The 22026-nt window shown below is 58.2% G+C and overlaps 2 long non-coding RNA genes across 2 annotated transcripts; both read right to left on the bottom strand.

The window, feature by feature from the left end:
* Positions 1-2373: 2373 nt before the first annotated feature.
* Positions 2374-5495, bottom strand: LOC109500454. The gene is made up of 2 exons (XR_002742744.2): positions 4472-5495; positions 2374-3053 (listed from the first exon to the last, which is right to left on the bottom strand). It is a non-coding gene; the product is annotated as an uncharacterized LOC109500454 (long non-coding RNA).
* Positions 5496-15062: 9567 nt separating this feature from the next.
* LOC111560975 lies at positions 15063-15870 on the bottom strand. The gene is made up of 2 exons (XR_002743326.2): positions 15742-15870; positions 15063-15384 (listed from the first exon to the last, which is right to left on the bottom strand). It is a non-coding gene; the product is annotated as an uncharacterized LOC111560975 (long non-coding RNA).
* Between the last annotated feature and the right edge of the window lie 6156 nt (positions 15871-22026).

The following is a 22026-nucleotide window of genomic DNA, read 5'->3' as shown; positions in this document are numbered from 1 at the left end:
GAAGCCTGGACGGACGGGGTGACGGAACGGTATTCATGATTGCTCATCCGCCTGCGGTCAGCCGGCCTCGTGGCTCACTTCCCCTGTGCTAGGACACCTCCTCCAGGAAGCTGAGAAATACCCTCGTTTCCAAATCGAACGTGAGGAAGTGTGTGAAGAGCGGGCAAACCCCTGGCCGGGGCTGACGTGGAGTGTGCCGCTCTCCTCGGAGATGCGGGGGCACACACGTCCTCCCTGTGAGCTGCAGACCGGAGTCTCGGGGGAGGGAACGTTAGCAGAGGACTTGCTTTTTAACTTTGGATGAGCACATCTGGAAGATGATCTTTAGTGAACTAGACTCGCTTTTGGTGCCTGACCATCAGCTTCCAGACACGATCGGGCAATGAATCAAGTGTTTACTTACCAGCAGCTGCTATGCTGAACACAGAAGCTGCATGATCCACGGGCTCTCGAGCACACCCGTTAGCTCCAGCTCGGAGCTGGCGACCTCCCCGCGCATGCGCTGTCGCTCCCCCACTCCCATGCCCCAGACGGACTCCCTAATCCACCCCAGCCACCTCCCAGCTCTGCCAGGCGGACACTATCAGTCAAGTGAAGGGGACGCCCGATGGACCACATTCACTATCCTGGATGGAATTATTATTATTTTTTTTAATTTTTTTTTCAACGTTTATTTATTTTTGGGACAGAGAGAGACAGAGCATGAACGGGGGAGGGGCAGAGAGAGAGGGAGACACAGAATCGGAAACAGGCTCCAGGCTCTGAGCCATCAGCCCAGAGCCTGACGCGGGGCTCGAACTCCCGGACCGCGAGATCGTGACCTGGCTGAAGTCGGACGCTTAACCGACTGCACCACCCAGGCGCCCCATATCCTGGATGGAATTATTAACGAATTCACCAGACAGGAAAATGTGGTCCCCTCTGTGCCAGGCCCTGGGGGACAGTGGAGGCCGACACGGGTGTGGCTCCAGCCCTCATGGAGCTGAGCCCCTCGGGGAAAGAGTGGGTGGTCAGCAGATGACGACAGTGATGTATTTAACCGCGATGGTGATAAGGGCTGTGAGGGAGCAGTAGAGGTGCCCGAGAGTCTAGGCTTGTCGTTGGTTAAGATGGGCATGACGGCCACCCTCGCCTCGGAGGTGGCCGGGGGGGCACACGAGGCAGTGGGTGTGCAGTCAACGCCCACAGAGCACCGCGCACACCGCCATGGGTCGCGCATCACCATCCGTGACATACGGTTACGTGTCCGGTAGGCTCTTCCTGTTCCCTAAACCGACGCAATGATAGAAGCTCAACATTGACTGCAAAAAGCATCCTAAATGTTAATTCAGCATCTGTGCAGGTGACAAGTCTGCTTCCTGCCCCGCTCCCTCCGCCCGCCCCCCCCCCCTCCCCGCCTCCAGCCAGCCCGCCTCCTGCCAGCCTGCAAGCTCTCTGCGAGCAGGACTCTCTCTCACATTTGGGATCTCCGGTGCCCGACAGAGACCCGCCACTGTAACCAGACAGACGTTTTGGAGCGGAAGCAGCTTGACAAATACATTGAGCATCTCACCCCCAGTGAGCTGGCGGGGCACGTATATCGCGTATCTCTAAGAATGCATCGTAATTTCACTTTGAATGAATCATCCGACTCTAGGAATGTGATGCGAAAGAAATCTGTGTTTCATCTTAGAGATGCAGAGGCATCGACCCGGCAGTGGTTGGACGCCGATCAGCCAGGTGTCTTATGATCCTGACTCCTTGTCCCTGAGCCGCTCAGCCTGGCACACAAACTAACAGGGAACGGTGGAGAATAGTGACAATGAGCCAATGACCATTTCCCAGTGAGACATAGGATGATGGGGATCCCAAGCCGCGTGGCACGGATGTCTGTCCACACAGCCTGAGACCGACAGTTCTGAGTCTCCGGACAGCAGAGCTCTGAGCCAACGGGACGTACGAGGAAGTCATTGGGTGGGGCTCTTTCAACGGGAGGCAAACTCAGGTGACGTTGTGTTGCTTTTCTCTCCTGCGTATGTCGGACGCGACCAGTGACGCTGCGGCCAGTGTCCAGTGACTATGAGTCGAGTCCCAGAGGCTCCCAGAGATGTCGTCCCTCTTTCCCTGAGCTGCAGATTATCCGTAATTGTTACAGCTGTGCGTGCCTTCCCTATCCCGGAACTTTCTGAACCAAAATAAAACTTGCCAGGTGAGAGACTATTAATAAACCCCATGGAAGTACACAGAAGTTGTCTGAAAGCCGCACGCTGTTCCGTTAAATAATTTTAACTGGTGTTTCAGCAGCGCTGTCTCACAGAACTATACGGGAAGCCACGTATGTAATTTTAAATGGACCAGTATCCACGTTTCGAAGGCACAAGTAAACAGGTGCAGTCAATTTTAATATTTTATTTTACTTAACCCAATACATCCAAGGCGTTACCACGTTAGGTGTAATCGATGTGAAAAATATTAGTGGGATGTTCCAGGGGGGAGTCTGAAAACTAACCGGTTAGGAAGCTAATCTGACGGTGACAGAGGCTCTTCATGGCCTTGCTCCGTGTACAAGCCAGGTCCCCGTCTCTCACCCGAGGAAGTTAGATTCCGGGCCACCGACTCTTAGAAATCAGGGACAGCATTCCTTGGATGCCGTCCACACACTCTAAATCCAAACAGCTTCCAGAGTGATTTCTCTCCTAAAGGCTCCCCAGGAGCAACGAGGCTGTCCTGTGTGCTGGTGTTTGTTTCTGCTTCTACTGTCCCCGCCATCGCCACACCACTGCCCCCACCACCGCCATGTCCCTGTCCCCACCAGCCAAAGCTGGGTCCCCTTGTTTGCCCAGACCCGTCCCTCCTGCGTGTCCCCACCGTGCGGAGCAGTCCCAGTCCGCGTGCCCAGCTGATGCTCTGCCTTTGTCCGTCTTGTCAGCGCTGTGGAGGGATCTGGGTCTCACTTGTCCTTGTCCCCCGTCGCCGCCCGCATCTGGCCCCCCGCCCCACCCTGGGCTGTTCTAGTGGTTGCTTATCAGGCCTCGGTCTGGCCGTTCCACTCTTCATGGGGCAGCAACAATGATCTTTTAAGAAACACAAGTCAGGTTATGACAGCCGCAAGCCTAAAATGTCCCGTGGTTGATAAACGCACTTACAGAGCGAGTTCCTGGCAGGCTGGAAAGGTTCTGCACGACCTGGCTCCCGCCTTCTGCTCTGGCCTCTCCCGGAACCCTCCCCATCTTCTCCGGGCGCTCTGGCCCCTCTGCCCCCCATCTGTCTCCTGGACCCGCGGAGTTTGGTCCAGAATGCGCCTTTGACTCAGGCTGTCCCATTACCCCAAACCTCCCCGCTGGCTTCCTCCCAAGGGCACCCCCACTGGGCAGAGGGTTCACTCGGCCCCCCACATTCTCTGAACTGCCAACCGTGCTCTCTCACCTCCTATCTCGTGACCCCGCTTTCATTTTCTTCCAAGCCCTTATCACCTTCTGGAATTTTCTTAATGCACGCACCTGTCAATTCTCCACATCCCCTCCCCCTGGGCTGGAGTTGTCTGGCCAGAAGGCAGCAGGCTGGTGTTTGGTGATCTGTATAAGCCCCCAGGGAGGACTGCAGTCCCATCCTGGGGAGCACGGAGATTCGGGGTGTGAGGGGAGGCTGAGAGCAGTCATCTCAGTGGGAGGATGCAGGGCCTCTCTCCACGTGGCGCCTCTGCCCTCCCTTAGAGCCGCTCCTGCTTGCACCCCTGGGGGGGGAGCCAGGATGCGATCTGCTGCTAGGGGAAAACACCTCACTTCCGCCCCACAACCTGTGGTCTCTCTCGGTTTATGCAAAGCCCACGGTTATAGAGTCTCCACACGCTGGCCTGTGTTGGAGCGGGGCCCCGTGGGGCTGGGCCGGTGGGATGAGACGCAGTGCAGGTGCCCTAGGCTGTGTTCTCGCAGGAGCAGACTCTGAGACAGGCGGGGGGTACAAGCAGTGTATGGGGGAGATGATCCCAGAAACAGCGGGAAGTGAGACAAGGAGGGAAGGAGGCGCGGCCCCGGCAGGTCCCCAGTGCGGGGGCGGCACGGGCTCCATCCTGCTGGGGACACAGCAAAGGACCCCGGCCAGGGCACCTCTACCAAGGTGAGGGCAGTGGGGCATTCATCTGCCAGCCCCACCAAGAGTTGGTAAGGCCCCCTAGGAAATATACATCCTGCACATTTCCCACTGGCCTGGGAAGAAGGGAGCCAGATTTACCCCTCCAAGCCTGCTGCCCAGAGTGCGCACAAGAGGGGCCCTGTGGCACACGAGCCCTGCCGTGCCCACCGCCCCCCCCCCAACCCAGGACAGCCAGGAGGTGGCCTCACCCGGCACCTGGGCGGTGCGGGTGGGCCTGGCGCCCAGCACCGGGAGGTGGATTCAGCCGCCCCTTCCTGACCGCTGAGTGGTCCCCAGTCTGGTTTTCTCGAAGCCAGGTCGTCCAACCTTCCCGCGAATTCTGTGAGTTCCTTACTCTCACCTTCAGACGTGTATGGAGTCCCAGGTGGTTCTCACTGTTTGTAGCGGGAATCCCGTCAGACGAGGGAGGCACAGCTGGGTGTCACCAGCACCAGTTGACCAATTCAGGCACAAGAGCCAAGAGGTCAGATTCCTAGATTCTAACCGCAGGGAAGAGAAGGAAACCCGGGATGTTTTGGGAGAGCTCCAAGACGCCCCAGGTCTTGCGAATTCGGGACGGAAGTAGCCGGTTGAGCCCGTGGGCTGCTTCATGACATCGGGGGAAGGCAGCGGCCCGGGGACCCTGTGAAGGCAGAAGTGGGGCCCTGACAGCTGCAGCAGGGAGCGCTGGGTGGATGGAGGGGGTGCAAAGCCCTCAGAACCTCCGGCCCCCCGAGTGGCACCGGCGGTTGGTGCTGTCGTTACGGACCCCGGAGGCATCTGTGGCTCTGAGAATATACTCGGAACGCTCAGAATATTGATCACACTGGATGCTTTGTCTCCCAGCCCTGATGGAGCCGCCCGGAGCGTGCGACCCGCGTGAAGGCTAGTTGCACTGTCTCAGAACTGTCTCGGCCACCGTCGCGGATGGAGGGACATGAGAAACAGAGGACAGTGAAGGGTTGGTTCATTCCGGACGGGGGGGTGGCCCCGAACAGTCAAGCGGTGCTTGTCCTGCGGGGCCAGTGAGTAACGGTGCAGGTGGCCTTCGGATAAGTTCCCTCGAGTCGGTTTCCGTTGCTCATGAGAGTGGAGCCCGGCGTGAACTGCCTTCGCACTCAGTCCCTCCGGCACCGGCTCGCCCTTGATCCAGGGAGGTTTCGGGGTCTCTCCAGTCTGGACTTGCTTACGGCGAACCCTTCCCTAGGTCAGGCGCTTTTTTTATATTTTGTTCTCTCCCCATGAATCAAGAACGGTGCCTTTACGGGCACCTGGGTGGCTCAGTGGGTTAAGCATCCGACTTCGGCTCAGGTCACGATCTTACGGTTCGTGAGTTACAGCCCCGCGTCGGGCTCTGTGCTGACAGCTCAGAGCCTGGAGCCTGCTTCGGATCCTGTCTCCCTCTCGCTCTCTGCCCCTCCCCCACTCGTCCTCTGTCTCTCTCTCTCTCTCTCAAAGGTAAATAAATGTAGGGGAAAAAAAAAAGAACAGTGTCTTTATTTTTTAATCCATTTGGCTAACACCCATCGAGCTCTTGCCATGTGTCAGATACCGCGAGGGGCTTTGGAGAACAGGCGTCAAGTGCTGAGCCCTCAAGACGCCCACAGCTGGAGGCACGCTGACTCATGCACAGAACTCGCCGTGTGCAGGGTCGAATGCAGGGACACGGATAAACGTGTGCAGGTCAGAGGAGAGGCGTTACTTCTGGTCGCAGGCGGTCCGGCAAAGGTCCCCGGAGAGGCTCGCACGCGCCCTGGGTCTCTGAGGAGGCAGCGTGGGGTGGGGGGGCGGTGGCAGTGACGATGGTGTGAGCCGTGGCGGGAACTGACTTGCGTCTTCTGGTGGGGGGTGCGTGGAGGCCACAGCGGGAGACGCCGCGGGCCCTGGGAGCCTCGAGAGCCAGATCGGGGACCTGCACTTCGACTTCGAGCCTCGAAGGAGGAACCAGTGCAGTTTTCTGAGCAACAGAGTGGCAGAATTGGTTACATGAGTCCCATTAGGTGTCAATTGAGTGAAATCACTGGTCCGTAGACCAATCCGGTGCTTTTCTCATCAGCGATGCTGGCTTCCAGGGAGGTCGGCATTAACGGCGGAGGGAATTTCTGACACCGGGGCCGAGGCGAGCCGTGCAAATGCACCGTGCCGGGCACGTAGCAGGTGCTTGATGGCATTGCATTCCCGAACGCTTCCCTCTGGTCTTTACGGGACGCGGCTGAGGAAGCGCACGCGTGTTCCGGACGGGGACAGGACAGCGCGGCGGTCGGGAAGGAGCATCGCTTCGGTTTCCAGCAGATTCCTGGGTTTCGATCCCACCATATGGGTTACTGCCTGGGTGGCCTCGGGCCGGTGGCTTAACATCTCTGATGCTTCATCTGGGAAATGGGATTATTTGAGCGTTAGGGACACTGATGCAAAGGGTTCAGCACGTGCCTGCTGCACACACAGCGTCAAATACATAAAGACCTGCTACTAAAAATAAGCCCTGGTCTTCCCAGTAGTACCATTCCCTGGCTTTTGTCCGTAGAGCGGCGAGAAGAAAGGGGAGACTCTGTCAGCGACCTTGGCTCCCTTAGAGCGTTTTCAGATCTCTGTCACTCAGGCACGAAGGGGCCAACGGGAATCCGTGGCACTGGACCCTACCGGAGGCCAGCGTTCCGTGTTCTTGCTGCCCCTGCTGTGTAGACAGTCAAGGTGACCTGAAATCAGGAGAGCCGCCCTGACTTTTCCATGCACGGGTGCTGGTGTCTCTCCTGGACCTTAGACAGCCCTTCTTGGAAGAGGGAGGAGGTTGGCCTGGATCAGCAGAACCTCAGTTATTGTTACTATTAATTTTGGCAACAGAGGTTGCTTCCTCTCTGCTGGGACGCGGCGGCCCATCTGTACACGAGGGGACAGCGGGGGCTCCGGCCAGGACACTGCCGGGCGCTGGAGCAGGTGCACGGTCCTCCCGCCCACCCGCGGACCCTCAGCCCAGCGCGTGCCCCCCCCCCCCTTATGGCGTCCCTCATGCTTCCCGTTCTCGTCCTCGGTTCCACGGCTTAAACTTGAGCCAAGCTGTCGCACACACAGCCCTTCTCACCAACGCGGCCTCTGTGGGGAATTTCAAAAGTCTAGTTTGAACGTCAAAAGCCGAGAGCTGGCTTTTCTCCCTCTTTGTGGTTCAGCTTTGATCTGCTTTTCTAGACGTAGCGAGGCCAGACGCCTCCACCTGCTGCCCCAGATGGGTGGTGGGGGGGGGGACGTCACCGGGGGACAGAGGATGATGAAATCGCCCCCAGCACGTAGCCGCTGGCCAGGGGCTGGCAGAGGTGATGGAAATGTGGATTCTGCACTTGAAAGGTCTCCTTTCGTCAAGCTTCCTGTGCATCAGCCCTTGTCCCAGAAAGGAAGGGTGCCACCCGTGACGGGTTGAACTGTGTCACCCCGAAGAGACGCTGCAGTCCTAACGCCCCGGGGCCTCAGAAGGAGAGCTTCCTTGTGGATGTACTTGCGTAGACGTGGTCACCCAGGGCAGCGCTGGCCCTTAATCTGGACTGACTCACGTCCTCACGGAAAGGGGAGATTTGGACACCAGGGCACGCGAGGGGGGATGCCCCAGGGTGACAGATGTGGAGACGAAGCTGGGCTCACCTGGGCTGCCGGTGGCCCCAGAGCCCGAGGGAGAGCGGGGAGCAGCTTGAGTTCAGGTGTCTGGCCTCCAGATCCGCGAGACAAGAGATTCCCCTCATCGTAAACAAACACGCTCCTCTCCCTCCTTCCCTCCTGGCCCTGCTTCCGGCTCAGGATCTCACCTGAGCTCTGGGCCCGGCTCCCGCCCCTTCTCAGAGACCTCCCTTCACCCCATCTCAGGATGGCGCTTCCAGAAGGAGAGGTCTGCACGTGTGGACCTTGCCCCACCCCATTCACCTGGAACCCCGGAGCCCGGCTTTTGTGTCCACTGCTTCGAAATGCTTCTCACGGCAGTCCCCGCTGGTGCCCTGGTTACAAACCCTGTGTCGGCCTTTCTGGACCTGCCTGGATCGTGCTGATCTGTCTCCTTGAAATGCTTTTCTGCTTTGAACGGAACTCTTGTGGTTTCCTTCTTTACCTCTGCGTACTTTGTTTGGTTTTCTTTTACAAGTTGAGGGTTTCTCTTCCTCCGCTCTCAACATCAGTACATTCTGTGATCTCCCTGAACGTCCCCCAAAGTCTAGGCGACACCGCCTCTCAACTTGGATCCTGGGGCTCCAAACCGGAGAAGGTGGCCTCCACAAGATGGCCAGCCGGGGTGGGGTGAGGTTAGCCTCCGTCTTCGAGGTCCTCAGCAGAGTCCAGAGGGCAGGTGCCGGAACTGTCCATCACCAAGGTCACGTCCAGTGATCCCTCTGTCCATCCAGCCACAGTGCCGTTCACCGACTGTTGGATCAACGCATCTTGCTCATTGAACAGCATCAATGGGAAAGGAAGGTAGGTACGCAGTGACGAACAGCATGAGGCAGAGATGTCCACGCCTCCCGTTTGGTGGCCATCAGCGTAAGAGAGGCCCAGGCGGCTTGAAAGATGTTCAGAGTGGCTATGGCTGGGGTTTTGTCCTCGACCTCCCCCTTGTCCACACACCGGCACACCTGCAGGAGCACACCTGGGCCAGTCCACACCCTTGTGGCTTCATCCATCGCCTGTGGCCCCCGGCGTCAACATCCAGTTGACGTTTGCTCGTCGGACGGAGAGTCTCATGGTCCAGCAAGCCTGGGCACCGGGAGCTTTGGCGGGTCTCTGGTGCGGGACCTCTCGGGCCGTCGATGCACCATGGCGTTGTGGGAGGCTCTCTGACACAGAATACCGTGTTCTCAGATTCGTTTGCTCGGAGCGTCTCTCTTTTTAAGGCCCAAGGATTCGTGTCTTGTGGAAAACGAATTCCAGCCCAGACTGGTCTTCTGGGACTTGCTCTAAAACGTCTAACTGTGTAGATTCCCCCCCAGAATGGTCTCCAGAAACCTCAAAGTAGACGTGTTGGAAACCAGATTCCCTGTCCTCCAGCGTCCGATGACAGAGCCTGGAGCCGGCACCCCTCCCTCCCCCTCTCCCCTCTCCCCTCCTCCCTGTCTAATCCAGCCACGCAATCTAAGTAATAGTTTCCGACTCTCTCTCCCGGGTTCACGCGTTAGCTCAGTTTGTCATCTCTCACCTGGACAATTCCGGTGGCTTCTGAGTGATCTCCCTGCTTCCAGACTCCCCTTTCTCAAGTCTGTCTGCCAGCCCTGCATCATTACGCCCCTTCTAGAAGGCGGAGCAAGTCCTCATCTGCCCGAGACCTTTCCCTTCCAGGAGAGGCTGCTGCCTCGGGGCTCATGCCTGCGCCCGTGACCCTCATCTGTCCCCCGGCACGGGCTGCAACCTGGCCACCTGAAGCGGTCCTCACTCGCGCCTCGGCCGTTCTGAACGCCGTGCCCTTCCCTCCCGCACGAGGGATTTCACCCTTGCCCGTTCACTCACCCGCCTCTCGAGATGCAGCCACAGGGGCCGGGGAGGCTCTGCTGCTGGCATCCTGCCCGGCTCAGGTGTGGGTGCCGCTCCCCGTCCTTGCCCTTGGCACTGACCCCGGGCAGGAGCGACCACACAGCATTCCTCATGTTCGTCTCCAGATCGACTTTGAGCCCCTGGAAATCAGGGGCCACGTCTCAGGTTTCCTTTGTCGTCTGCAGGCTGGCGCCCGTGAGGGAGTCAGGCAGGGGCGCCGTCACCACTCTGCAGGGGCGACAACTCGGGTGGACCGCCGCTGCCGACTCTCACCTTCCAAAACCGTGTCTCCTGAACTGCACATAGAAGAAGGACGGCGTTCCCACTGAGCTTAGGGCATGTGGGTATTTGCCACAACCTGACCCAGCTGAACCCCCTTTAACGGCCCAAGAGAGTCGCCGCTCGCCATTTACTCAGACACGTGCCAGGCTCTTGCTTCTGCTGGAGGAGTTCACCGGGGCGGGCGTGGGCTGGCGACACTGTGAAATCGTGTTCGTGCGAAGGAAACCATTCTGATGTGTTTCAACCCAGGAGCTGAATCTTCAGGGATCTGAATCGTGATTTATGGCACTCAGTGCAGTTCGACAAACCTTCTATCAGGTGCCCCCTTTGCACCGTGTGCTGACCCTTGGTGGGGGTTGGGTGACCGGAAAGGGCTGGGACGTGGCTCCCTCCCTCGGACGCTCACCATCTAACAGGGCGCAGAAATGACAAGCCAGCACGGACACTGGACGGAAGGGGGCGCGCGGAGAGGAGAGTTCTGGGAAACCATCTGAAGGTTCTGCGTCGTGCGGGGTAACGCGTGGGGGAGACAGGGGTTCAGGAGCCCCCGTGGAACCCATCTCAGGGCACAGCTGGTGGTGGGCGGGCAGGCCAGAGAGAGGGGCCGTTAACGTCCCGCCCCAGGGCCGTGCCCCCTCGGGACGTCGGGGTGTGAGGTGCGTCTGACGACTGGCTCAGGGCCATCATTGCGTGGACGCTTCCCTGCTGCGAACACGAGCTTCCCCTCCTGCGTCTCCGTTTCCTGCCAACGCGTCGTGTCTGTGGTGCTTGGAATGAGGTTCCCCCACAGCCACAGAGCCGGCCACGGGGGCAGCCCACGGCCCCTCCTCGGGGCAGCGTGAAGTGTGGTTACCTGTTGTCCCTGACCGCACCCCGAGACGTGCAAACCCGCCCCCGGAGGGCTTAGTTTTCTGTTGAGCAGGACAGAAACGAGACGAGTAAAAGTGGAAAAGGAATCCCTGCTTCCTCTAAATGACTCTGGGAGGCGGTGGTCGGGCAAGCTTTTCCTGCACCCCCAGGAAGAAGCAGGTGCTCCCGGCAGAGGCTCCAGCACAGAGAACCGTTGACACCGGGTCCCGTCTGGAACTCGGAGGAGACACCACTGAGCCGTGAGACCCCTGTAAGAAAGTCCGGAAAATTCTGACTTTCCCGGTGATGCTAATTCGGTGCTGCTTTTTGGAAACGTCCATGTTCTTCCAAAAACATTTTCCTCCGTCTGCCCAGGGGCATCTTGGGAGAGCAGGTCCCAGCGTGCGGGCTGGAGTGGAGCTTCCTCAGCACCTCGTGCTGGCCCTCGACAGAGGGAGCGCTCCCTCCCCTCTCCGCACCAGCCCACCTGCGGGTCCCAGACCAGACGGGGCCCTCATCCAGGCCTGGGACCCAGGTCCTTCCAGAGGCCGGGTGCTGGGTGCAGGTCCCGGCTCGTGGTGGGGGTGGGGGTGTCGTCGAGTGGGCGCAGGGGACACCTCAGCTGCCAAGGCAGCGGAAAGGAAGACGAGTGGGGGCCGTGCGGGACTGGAGCCTAGGAGTGTGTCCCGGGAGGGGGAGGCTGGGAGCGTGTCCCAGCTCGGGGGGACCCTCAGAGGCTGGGAGTGTGTCCCAGCTCGGGGCGGGGGGGATCCCTCGGGGGATAGGAACGTGTCCTGGGGGTGCTGGGAGCATGTCCCAGCTTAGGGGGACCCTCAGAGGCTAGGAGCGTGTCCCAGCGGGGCTGGGAGCGTGTCCCGGGGGGGCTGGGACATGTCCCAGCTCAGGGGGGGAACCCTCAGGAGAGGGGAACGTGTCCTGGGGGTGCTGGGGGCATGTCCCAGCTCGGGACCCTCAGAAGCTGGGAGTGTGTCCTGGGGGGGCCTGGGAGTGTGTCCCAGTTCGGGGGACCCTCGGAGGCTGGGAGCGTGTCCTGGGGGGGCTGGGAGCGTGTCCCAGCTCAGGGAGACCCTCAGAGGCTGGGAGCATGTCCTGGGGTGGGGGCTGGGAGTGTGTCCCAGCTCAGGGGGACCCTCAGAGGCTGGGAGCGTGTCCCAGCTTGGGGGGGATCCCTTGGAGGCTGGGAGCGTGTCCCAGCTCATGGGGGGACCCTTGGAGGCAGACCAGACAGTGGCTTGGGGCCGAGTTAGCCTAGGCTCTAGCCGGCACCGCGTTCTGTGGAGGGCAGATGGTGCTCTGGGACTCGGATGTGTTATTTGGGTGGGTGCACGGGGCAGAGGAAGTACCAGCATCAGGGCTCAGCACCCTTGCCCCCACACAGCCTAGCAGGTGCTGGCCAAGAATTCCAGGAGAGGGAACCAGGGTACCACAGGTGTTGGGCACAGAAAGGAAGGGGGAGGGTCAGGGGAGGACCCTGAGCTAGGGCCCCAGGCGAGCCCAGCGCTTTCCGAAACCTCAGGACAGGAGATGAAATCTAGATCCTTCTCCCGGGTAGGGCTGTGCTTCCACGGGGTAGCCGAGGGCCCCGTGTGGGCCGGACCATGAAACTGAGCACTCAGAGGGACCAGGTTTACGTTCTGCTTCTGGCCCGTGTCTGTTGAGATCGGCTCGGTCCCCGACCGGCGTCCAGCGTCCCTGCCCCCAGACTCACCGGCTGTCAGAGACACAAGGGGCAAATGTCCGTTGCTCTGCCCGGGAAGGTGTGCAGTCAGGGCCGTGTCTCCTCTGGGCAGGGAGGGCGGATGATGACAGAAGCAGGGACGCTGGTGACAGGGTCCTGGCTCAGGCAGCAGGTCTGGAGCCCAGGGAGCCTTAAGAGTAGCTGTTTGCGGCAGCGGTCGGCAAATGCACATCCTGGACAACAGATCTTGGCGCACGACCCAACGCTGAATGTAGTAACACGGGAGATGTGGGCTTATTTCTAACGCTTTCACTAATACTCCTTCGGCTTAGGGGGGAAAAAAGCCTCGACCACTGCAGGCCTGAGTCCGTATCCTCTGCTGATTCCGCCTCCCAAGCAAAATAACGAGCCCTTCCCGGAGGCTCCAGTGGGGAAAGGAAGCACACGGGCTGGGAGCCCTCTGTGCGGCCCCTCGGCCTGGCTGGCCTGCCTGCACCCGCTGCCCTGTGCTCCGCGCCCTTCCCGGCAGGTGCAGAGCCTTCCAGAGCCCCCGCTCTGCTGTCCTGCAGCCTGGCTGTGCCTCTGTCTCTGCGTCCGTGCGTCCCTGTGAGTCACAGCTCCCGAGGAGAGCAGCCACCGACTCAGGCGTCCCTCCTGGCTGTGGGGTGGCTGCGGAGATGCCGCCGCCCGGCCAGGTGTCCTCAAGGTGGTCGTCCTGGGCGGGAGCAGCCTGGTGAGATCTTATCAATCCTAACGCCAGATGAGCTGACAACAATGTCTTTGCAACAAGGTGCCACGCTTCCCATTGTTACATCAACAATTTAGATGTCTTCTTTGGAGATAGCGTTGTGCCCCAGGGAATTTGTTCTTGCCTTTTTTCTTTCTTTTTTTAAAAATTGTTTAAATGTTTATTTATTTTTGAGAAACAGAGACAGAGCGTGAGCAGGGGAGGGGCAGAGAGAGAGAGGGAGACACAGGATCTGAAGCAGGTTCCAGGCTCCGAGCTGTCAGCACAGAGCCCGACGCGGGGCTCGAACCCATGAACTGTGAGACCACGACCTGAGCCAAAGTCAGACAGTCAACCGACTGAGCCCCCCAGGTGCCCCATTTTCTTTCTCTTTTTTTGAACCCAGGTTTCAGTTTTCAGTGCGTACCTCTCAGGGATTCCAAGCAGCCATCATTCCAGAGACAGGGGCTGCTGTTCGTATTTTGAATCTGGGAAAGACGAGTATTTCAAATGGCGTATTTGCAGGCAATCAGCGAGTACGGTTTGTGAGTGTTTGTTTTCCGCATTTTTAAGACGCCGTGTGCCTGTTCCGACTGGTAAGGGCCCTTCCCGACTGCATCTTCAAAAACATTTCTGTGCAATAGCTTCTATTATCTGCGTTCCGCGGGAGAGGAAGTCAAGGTTACGTGACTCCCTCCATCATGCAGCCAGTACGTCTCTCTCGCACGCCCGCACACCACATCTTTTTCATTTCATCTTTTTCATTTCTTCACCCGTTCCTGCCGCCAGCCGCCCTCTCTGAGTGTCTCCCACGTCCCAGCCTCAGCTTACACACTGGGAACACGGAGGCAAAAACAGTGTTTGCCTTTGAGGACTTTGCTGTCTGGTGGGGAAGTTGGATCGGCAATCAAGAATGTCAAGGCAATATGCTAAGATAATTGAGAGCATTTTTAAATTTAAAACTGATTCAGTTCACGTTCACTGAGCAGTTATGGGCACTTCACTCCATAAGACACGGCAGAGATACAAAAGTAAGTACGACACAGACCCCTCCAGGGGCCCCCGGGTGGCTCAGTCGGTTAATCGTCCGACTTCGGCTCAGGTCATGATCTCAAAGTCCATGAGTTCAAGCCCCGCGTCAGGCTCTGTGCTGACAGCTCGGAGCCTGGAGCCTGCTTCGGATTCTGTGTCTCCCTCTCTCTCTGCCCCTCCCCTGCTCTTGCTCGCAAAAATAAATAAATAAACATTAGGGGCGTCTGGGTGGGTCAGTTGGTTAAGCGTCCGGCCTCGGCTCAGGTCATGATCTCACAGTCCATGGGTTCGAGCCCCACATCGGGCTCTGTGCTGACAGCTCGGAGCCTGGAGCCTGCTTCGGATTCTGTGTCTCCCTCTCTCTCTGCCCCTCCCCTCCTCTTGTTCGCAAAAATAAATAAACATTAGGGGCGTCTGGGTGGGTCAGTTGGTTAAGCGTCCGGCCTCGGCTCAGGTCATGATCTCACAGTCCGTGGGTTCGAGCCCCACATCGGGCTCTGTGCTGACAGCTCAAAGCCTGAAGCCTGCTTCGGATTCTGTGTCTCCCTCTGGCTGCTCTCTGCCCCTGTCCCGCTCGCGCTCTCTCGCTGTCTCTCAAGAAATGAATAAACGTTAGAAAACTCGAAGACACAGCCCCCTCTGCAAAGCGTCCCTGCCTTGCAGGTAAGGTGCACAGACAGGCAGTAGGTCTCATCTTGCAGACTCAGGTGTGCGGGAAATGCACCTGCGTGTCCCTGCTTCCACCTGCTTCCATTCTGGCTCCCGTTGCGGGAAAGCAGCAGAAACTCACCTCAGTCAAGGGCCCTGCCAAGGCTCCTGCACGTGGGCGGGTCCTGGGGTGAAGGTTTGAGGAGGGGTCCACACGGGTCAAAGCTGAGATGCTTTATTCTTTCTGTGCTGCCCCCATGTCACACCTGGGGGGCTGGGAACATTTCTGCTACCCCTGGGCCACAGGTGTGTGTTTATGGAGGGGAGGGAGGTCACCAGGGACGCCTCTGGGAGGCGGGCTAAGGTTCCAGCCACACAGATGCCCCTTCTGGGGACTGGCTGCCTCTCCTAAGAGAGACGTCATCCATGGCAGCGACGGAGGGACCGCTCCAGTGGGGCTTAGCGATGGGGGAGAGGGACTGAGCTCAGCTAGGGGCACAGCAGGGACCAGGGAGCAGGTGGGGGCCGTGGATGGAGATTCCTAAGAGGAAGCAAAGGGGGGAGGGGGGATTCTGCTAAATGAACTTGAGGACCTGTGCCGAGAGCAGCCCTGCCTGTCAGGTGTCCAGGGTGGGGATGGGCGCTTTGGTCAGATATCAGGGGTGGGGATTCCCTCACACCGTGCGGGACTCGTGCTAAAACACGGCTACGCAAGGGACAAGGACAGAGCGCTAGGCAGGGCCTCCTCGTAGGGAGGATGCAGAGGAACCCGTCTTGGCTCGGGCTGAGTCGGGGAGGGTCTTTGTCCCCCACCCAGCTGCTCTCCCACCTTCTCTGTCCCCCACCCTCACCGCCCCCCCCCGCCCCCCCTCCTCTCCCATGGGAGCCACAGACCCACCTTCTCCTTCCCTTCCTTCGTTCCTTCCTCTCCAGGTCCCTCGGCTGCTTCCTTAGAAGGCTCTAGCACAGTCTCCTTATTTGACTTAGGAAAGGACAGGACAGGGAGGGGGTAGGGGGAAAGACCAAGATGGGGGGGGGGGAAGACAAGGGCAGGGAAGGGGAGGGGGGAAGACCAGGACGGGGAGGGGGGATGGGGGAAGACCAGGATGGGGGGGAGACGAGGACAGGGAGGGGGAGGGGGGAAGACCAGGACGGGGGGGGGGGGGGGTTGGGGGGGGGAGACCAGGACGGGGTGGGGGGGTGGGGTGGGAGACCAGGACGGGGGTGGGGTGGGGTGGGAGACCAGGACGGGGAGTACAAGCAGGGTGGATGTTGGAAGTGTGCTCCTGTGACCCCCCAGACGCAGAGGGGTCGCACCCGCACGCGCAGAGCGACGGACGCCACGCAGACGCGCGGCCGGAAGGCCTACCAGTGAGCGGCTGCGGCCCGGGCCCGAGGCAGGGGAGCCACGCGGAAAGTCCGGGAGGAGCCGCAGCCGTGGGTCCGGAGAATCGCAAGGCTCCCGTGGCGGCGGGAAGGGGGTGAGGTGGGGGCAGATCGGGGCACCGGCCAGTGCCGTGGGAGCTCAGAGCCCGAGGGCGGGAGCGAGCACCATCCGGGGATTTGTCCTGGCTCCTCCTTGGCAGCCACAAAGATGGAGCCTCGCGCCACCTGCTGAGACGAAGGCTGACAGAGTCCCTCCCCCCCCCCCCAACCGTGTCCGAACCGGGTGGACATCCACCAACCGCCGGGCAAACGGAGCGGGTTGGGGGAGAGCCCGGCGTGTCCTCCCCGAGACGCGGGGCGCGGAGCCGCGATGCCTGGTCACCTGCGTGGGGCGGAGGGGTGGCTCGGGGCCGTGCCCTTGGGCTGTGTCTTGGCCCGGGGTCCCCCCCACCCCCCGGACAGCTCCCCGCGGAGGGCACGCTCCAGGAAGCGACCGTGTGTGGGCAGGCCAGAGGGTGGCACCCGGTTCCGGGCCGGCGGGCGACCTGGGCGCGGGCAGCAGCTGGGGAGGCGCCCGGCCGCCCTCGGGACCCAGAGCCCCGCCCGGCCTCCCCCGTGGCCCCGGAGCTCCGCTGGGACGCCCAAACGGCCGGTCCCGACAGGCCTCCCTCCTCCAGCCGCCGTGGCTGGCGTGCCGACGCCTCGTTTGCCAAGTGACGGGCTCGGTGACAAACGAGCCCGGGACTCACGCACCGCCGGGAAGCCACGGAGCCTCTGAGGCTGCGTCCCGGCGAGAACCAGGTCTGTGCAGCCAAGCTCAGCGAGACCGATCTGGCCGAGCCCCTCTTCTGGCTCCGGGATCTCACCTCGGGGAGTGGAGGTCACGGGTGTCGTCCCATACCTCTTCTGCCCTCCTACGTGTTCTTGGACGGGAGTCATTTCCTTGTTAATCAGAAGCCGGCTTCTTCGGTATTTTAATTCAAGAAAGACGCGGCTCCGTGGGCCAGCTCGGATGCTTCTGGAAACAGGACATCCATGGTCCTGAGGGTGAGGTCTGCATGGGGAAGGAAACCGAAATACGGGGCGTGAAGCCTTGCTGCGTCCCTGTTCCTCTGTCGTGCAGGTGGTTCGAGAGCCGGATTGGAGAGGCGGGCAGGCGTGAGGTGCAGCCCCGGGGAGGGGGATGGCAGGCGAGCAGGTGAGGCCCCTGTGCTCAGGGGCCAGTCCGCAGGCATCCAAGGCGGCTCCTAACCTTGGCTTTGGCTTTGTGCAGAAGAGCCAGAAGAGAGCGGGTCACAGTGAACACGCTGGAGGCCATGTACAGGCCAGCCACGCTTTGTTAATTGATTTGTCCCTGGAGGGCCTGGGCCGGTGACGGAAGGTGTGCTCAGGATCACGGTACGCTTGGGGAGGCCACATCAGAGCAAGAACCCAGACTCTTCCCCTCCCTCATCCTTGTGCCCCATCCGCCCCTGCCTCCGTCCCCCCATTCGGGACTCAGTGGGCTCTCATCAGGGGCCTGGTCCTTGCTGGACAGTGGAACCTGCCCACGAGCCAGTGGCTCACCTAATCTGACGACAGACAACGCACAGCCCCTGTATTCACGAGGGGGGCTCAGGGCGCCGCAGTGGGGACTCACCAAGTTAGGGGAGAGCACAGTGCGTGGCCCGTAGCGCCCCGCAAGTATCCGCCACCAGGGAGACGGCATAAGGACCCGCGTGGACAAGAGGCTGGGCCAGCTCTCCACGGGGCAAGTGCTCTGCCAGAGGGCGGGGCTGCGTGTCGGGAGGTTGACAGCGACGGTGGTGCACAGCAAGGACCAGAGAAGTTGCAAGAAGCCTGGGGCGGAGGTGCTGAGGGGAGCGCGAGATGGTGTGAGTGCAGACAGGGGAGGCCTCGACCGCCAGACGCTGGGACGTCAGAAACCTTCCCGACCGGACCCTGGAGGTGAGGAAGGGGACGGTGGAGGGTTTCTCAGGGTGCCGGGGAGGACGGCGTCTTGTTTACACAGGACAGGTGACACGGGCAGAGGCGTGGGGCCCCGGGCCTGGCCGTGGGGACCGCTGGCGATGTGGTCATTAAGGAAGCAGACAGAGAGACAGAGGACAGACACAGTTGCACTGAGGCTGGGGCCGAAGAGAGGTCAGAAGGATGGCCAGACGGCAGGCGTGACGGGCTGTGTCGAGCAGCACACCGTGCAGGTGCAGCGGGGACTCGGAGAGGGGACAGTTAGTGTCAGGGCTGCTTAGCGGACAGCTGCATCTCTGGGCGGACGGACGAGCCTGAGTGGCCTCCCCCGTCACCTTTCCAGCCTTCCTTACTAGCCCAGAATTTCGCTGTGGGTCCACGCGACCACCTGGCCCTGAAGGGACACCGCCACCACCGACCGCCGGGACCGTGCAGCCTGCCTGACGGCTCCCCTTCCACCCGGCCGGTTGTTAAGGTTTCAGAGGCTCCCTCATCCATCCAGGAACTCAGGGATGTTGCTTGAGCTGGATGGTTTCCATGGAAACCGAGCCCATCCGTTGGGTAATGGCTTCTCCGGGCGCTCATGTCTGCGGTGACCGGCTGGGCTGTGCCTGCGCCTGTGGGCGGGGTGGGACCCGCCACCCTGCCTGCGAAGCTGCCTTCCCTCCCTCTGCGCTCTCCCTGCGCCACACGGACGCCGGCCCCCACGCAGACCCCGTCTAGCAGGGCCTCCACCAGGCAGGTGCAGGGTGCGGCGACGTATGAAATGCTCCCAGCCCCAGCCCACTCCGTCCCCGTCTACAAAGTGGAGACCAATCCTAACTCAGGGCCAGTGTGGGGTTAAAGGAAGGGACATATTAAAAGTAGGGCAGCGACCAACAAGCTGGATTATTAAACATTTCGATCGTTTCTGACTGTCATCGTTAGGGTTCTGGAGACCGTTCACTTTCGAAGGGGGCGAGGAGCTCATTTGGGCTCTCCCTGGCCTGTTCTTTGACTCTTTACGGTTTTACTTCAAACCTGGAGGGGGAGGGAAGCACACGTACATTGGCACGGGGCCCTGATCGGAGAGGCCGCACGTGGACAGTAAGCCTTGGTGGGTTCGAAAGGGAGCACGGAGGCTAGGATCCTGCTTCCCGCTCCGGGGAGACATTTGTCACGGCCCCTGCCTGTCACTCCGTCCTCCTCACCCCAGCCCTGGGATAGAGACCAGACACCACCCTTCCCTGCCTCCCTCCTCCTCTCCCTCCTCCTCCCCTTCTTCCTCCTCCTCCTCCTACTCCTCCTCTCCTCCCTCTTCCTTCTTTCCTCCTCCCTTCCCCTCCCCCTTTCTTCCTTTCTCCCCCTCGCCTCCCGCCTCCTCTTCTCCCTCCTCTCTCTTCTCCCTCCTCCCTCCTCTCCCGCTCTCTCCTCTTCCTCTCTCTCCTCTCCCCTCCTTTCCTCCCGTCCCTCCTCCCTCCTCTCTCCTCCCGCTCCTCCCTCCCTCCTTCTCTCCTTCTTCCCACTAGGGATCAATGATGATGAGTCCAAACAAATCACTGGCCCATCATGCATTTGGGGTGAAAAGCTCTGGGGTTTTTGACTATTTCTTTATAAGACTGACCAGTTATACGCTACCAAAACTGAAACAGGAAGAAATAGAACATTTGAACAGACCATAACCAGGAAAGAAATCAAATTAGTAATCAAAAATCTCCCAAAAAACAAGAGTCCAGGGCCAGATGACTTTCTGGGGGAATTCTACCAAACATTTAAGGAAGAGTTAACACCTATTCTCTTGAAGGTGTTCCAAAAAATAGAAATGGAAGGAAAACTTCCAAACTCATTCTATGAAGCCAGCATTACCTCGATTCCAAAACCAGACAGAGACCCCACTAAAAATGAGAACCACAGACCAATTTCCCTGATGAACATGGATGCAAAAATCCTCAACAAGATATTAGCCAACCAGATCCAACGATACATTCAAAAAATTATTCACCACAACCAAGTGGGATTTCTACCTGGGATGCAGGGCTGGTTCAATATCTATAAAACAATTAATGTGATTCATCACCTCAATAAAAGAAAGGACAAGAACCATATGATCCTCTCAATAGATGCAGAGAAAGCATTTGACAAAATACAGCATCCTTTCTTGATAAAAATCTTCACGAAAGTAGGGATAGAAGGAGCATACCTCGAGATCATGAAAGCCATATATGAATGACCCAACACTAATATCATCCTCAATGGGGAAAAACTGAGAGCTTTCCCCCAAAGGTCAGGAACACGACTGGGATGTCCACTCTCACCACTGTTATTCAACATAGTATTGGAAGTCTTAGCCTCTGCAATCAGACAACACAAAGTAATAAAAGGCATCCAAATAGGCCAGGAGGAGGTCAAACTTTCACTCTTCGCAGATAACATGATACTCTATATGGAAAACCCAAAAGATTCCACCAAAAAACTGCTAGAACTGATCCTTGAACTGATCAGCAAAGGGGAAGGGTATAAAATCAATGCACAGAAATCAGTTGCAGTCCTATACACCAACAATGGAGCAACAGAAAGAGAAATCAAGGAATCGATCCCATTTATAATTGCACCCAAAACCATAAAATACCTAGGAATAAATCTAACCAAAGAGTTGAAAAATCTATACACTGAAAACTTTAGAAAGCTTATGAAAGAAATTGAAGATGACACACAAAGAAACCAAAAATATTCCATGCTCCTGGATAGGAAGAACAAATATTGTTAAAATGTCGATACTACCCAAAGCAATCTACATATTCAATGTAATACCTATCAAAATAACACGAGCATTCTTCACACAGCTACAGCAAACAATCCTACAATGTGTATGGAAGCAGAAAAGACCCAGAATAGCCAAAGTATCTTGAAAAAAGAAAACCAAAGCAGGAGTCATCACAATCCCAGACTTCAAGCTGTAGTACAAAGCTGTAATCATCAAAACAGTATGGTCCTGGCACAAGAACAGACACTCGGATCAATGGAACAGAATAGAGAACCCAGAAATGGACCCACAGACGTATGGCCACCTAATCTTTGACAAAGCAGGAAAGAATATCGGATGGAATGAAGACAGTCTCCTCAGCAAATGGTGTTGGGAAAACTGGACAGTGACAGGCAGAAGAATGAACCTGGACCACTTTCTTACAACATACACAAAAATAAACTCAAAATGGATGAAAGACCTAAATGTAAGACTGGAAACCATCAAAATCCTCCAGGAGAAAACAGGCAAAAACCTCTTTGATCTTGGCCGCAGCAACTTCTTACTCAACACATCTCTGGAGGCAAGGGAAGCAAAAGCAAAAATGAACTACTGGGACCTCATCAAAATAAAAAGCTTCTGCACAGCAAAGGAAACAATCAGCAAACTAAAAGGCAACCCTCAGAATGGGAGAAGATATTTGCAAGTGACATGTCAGATAAAGGGTTAGTATCCAAAATGTATAAAGAACTGATCAAAGTCAACACCCAAAAAACAAATAATCCAGTGAAGAAATGGGCAAAATACATGAACAGACACCTCTCCAAAGAAGACATCCAGATGGCCAACTGACACATGAAAAAATGCTCCACATCACTCATCATCAGGGAAATACAAATCGAAACCACAGTGAGATACCACCTGTCAGAATGGCTAACGTTAACAACTCAGGCAACAACAGATGTTGGTGAGGATGCGGAGAAAGAGGATTCCTTTTGCATTGTTGGTGGGAATGCAAGCTGGTGCAGCCACTCTGGAAAACAGTATGGAGGTTCCTCAAAAAACTGAAAATAGAACTTCCCTATGACCCAGCGATCACACTACTAG

Source organism: Felis catus, chromosome B3, assembly GCF_018350175.1.
Source record: "Felis catus isolate Fca126 chromosome B3, F.catus_Fca126_mat1.0, whole genome shotgun sequence".
Classification (NCBI taxonomy): domain Eukaryota; kingdom Metazoa; phylum Chordata; class Mammalia; order Carnivora; family Felidae; genus Felis; species Felis catus.
The sequence above is the reverse complement of the archived record's forward strand: the minus strand, read 5'-3'. Positions and strand labels throughout refer to the sequence as shown.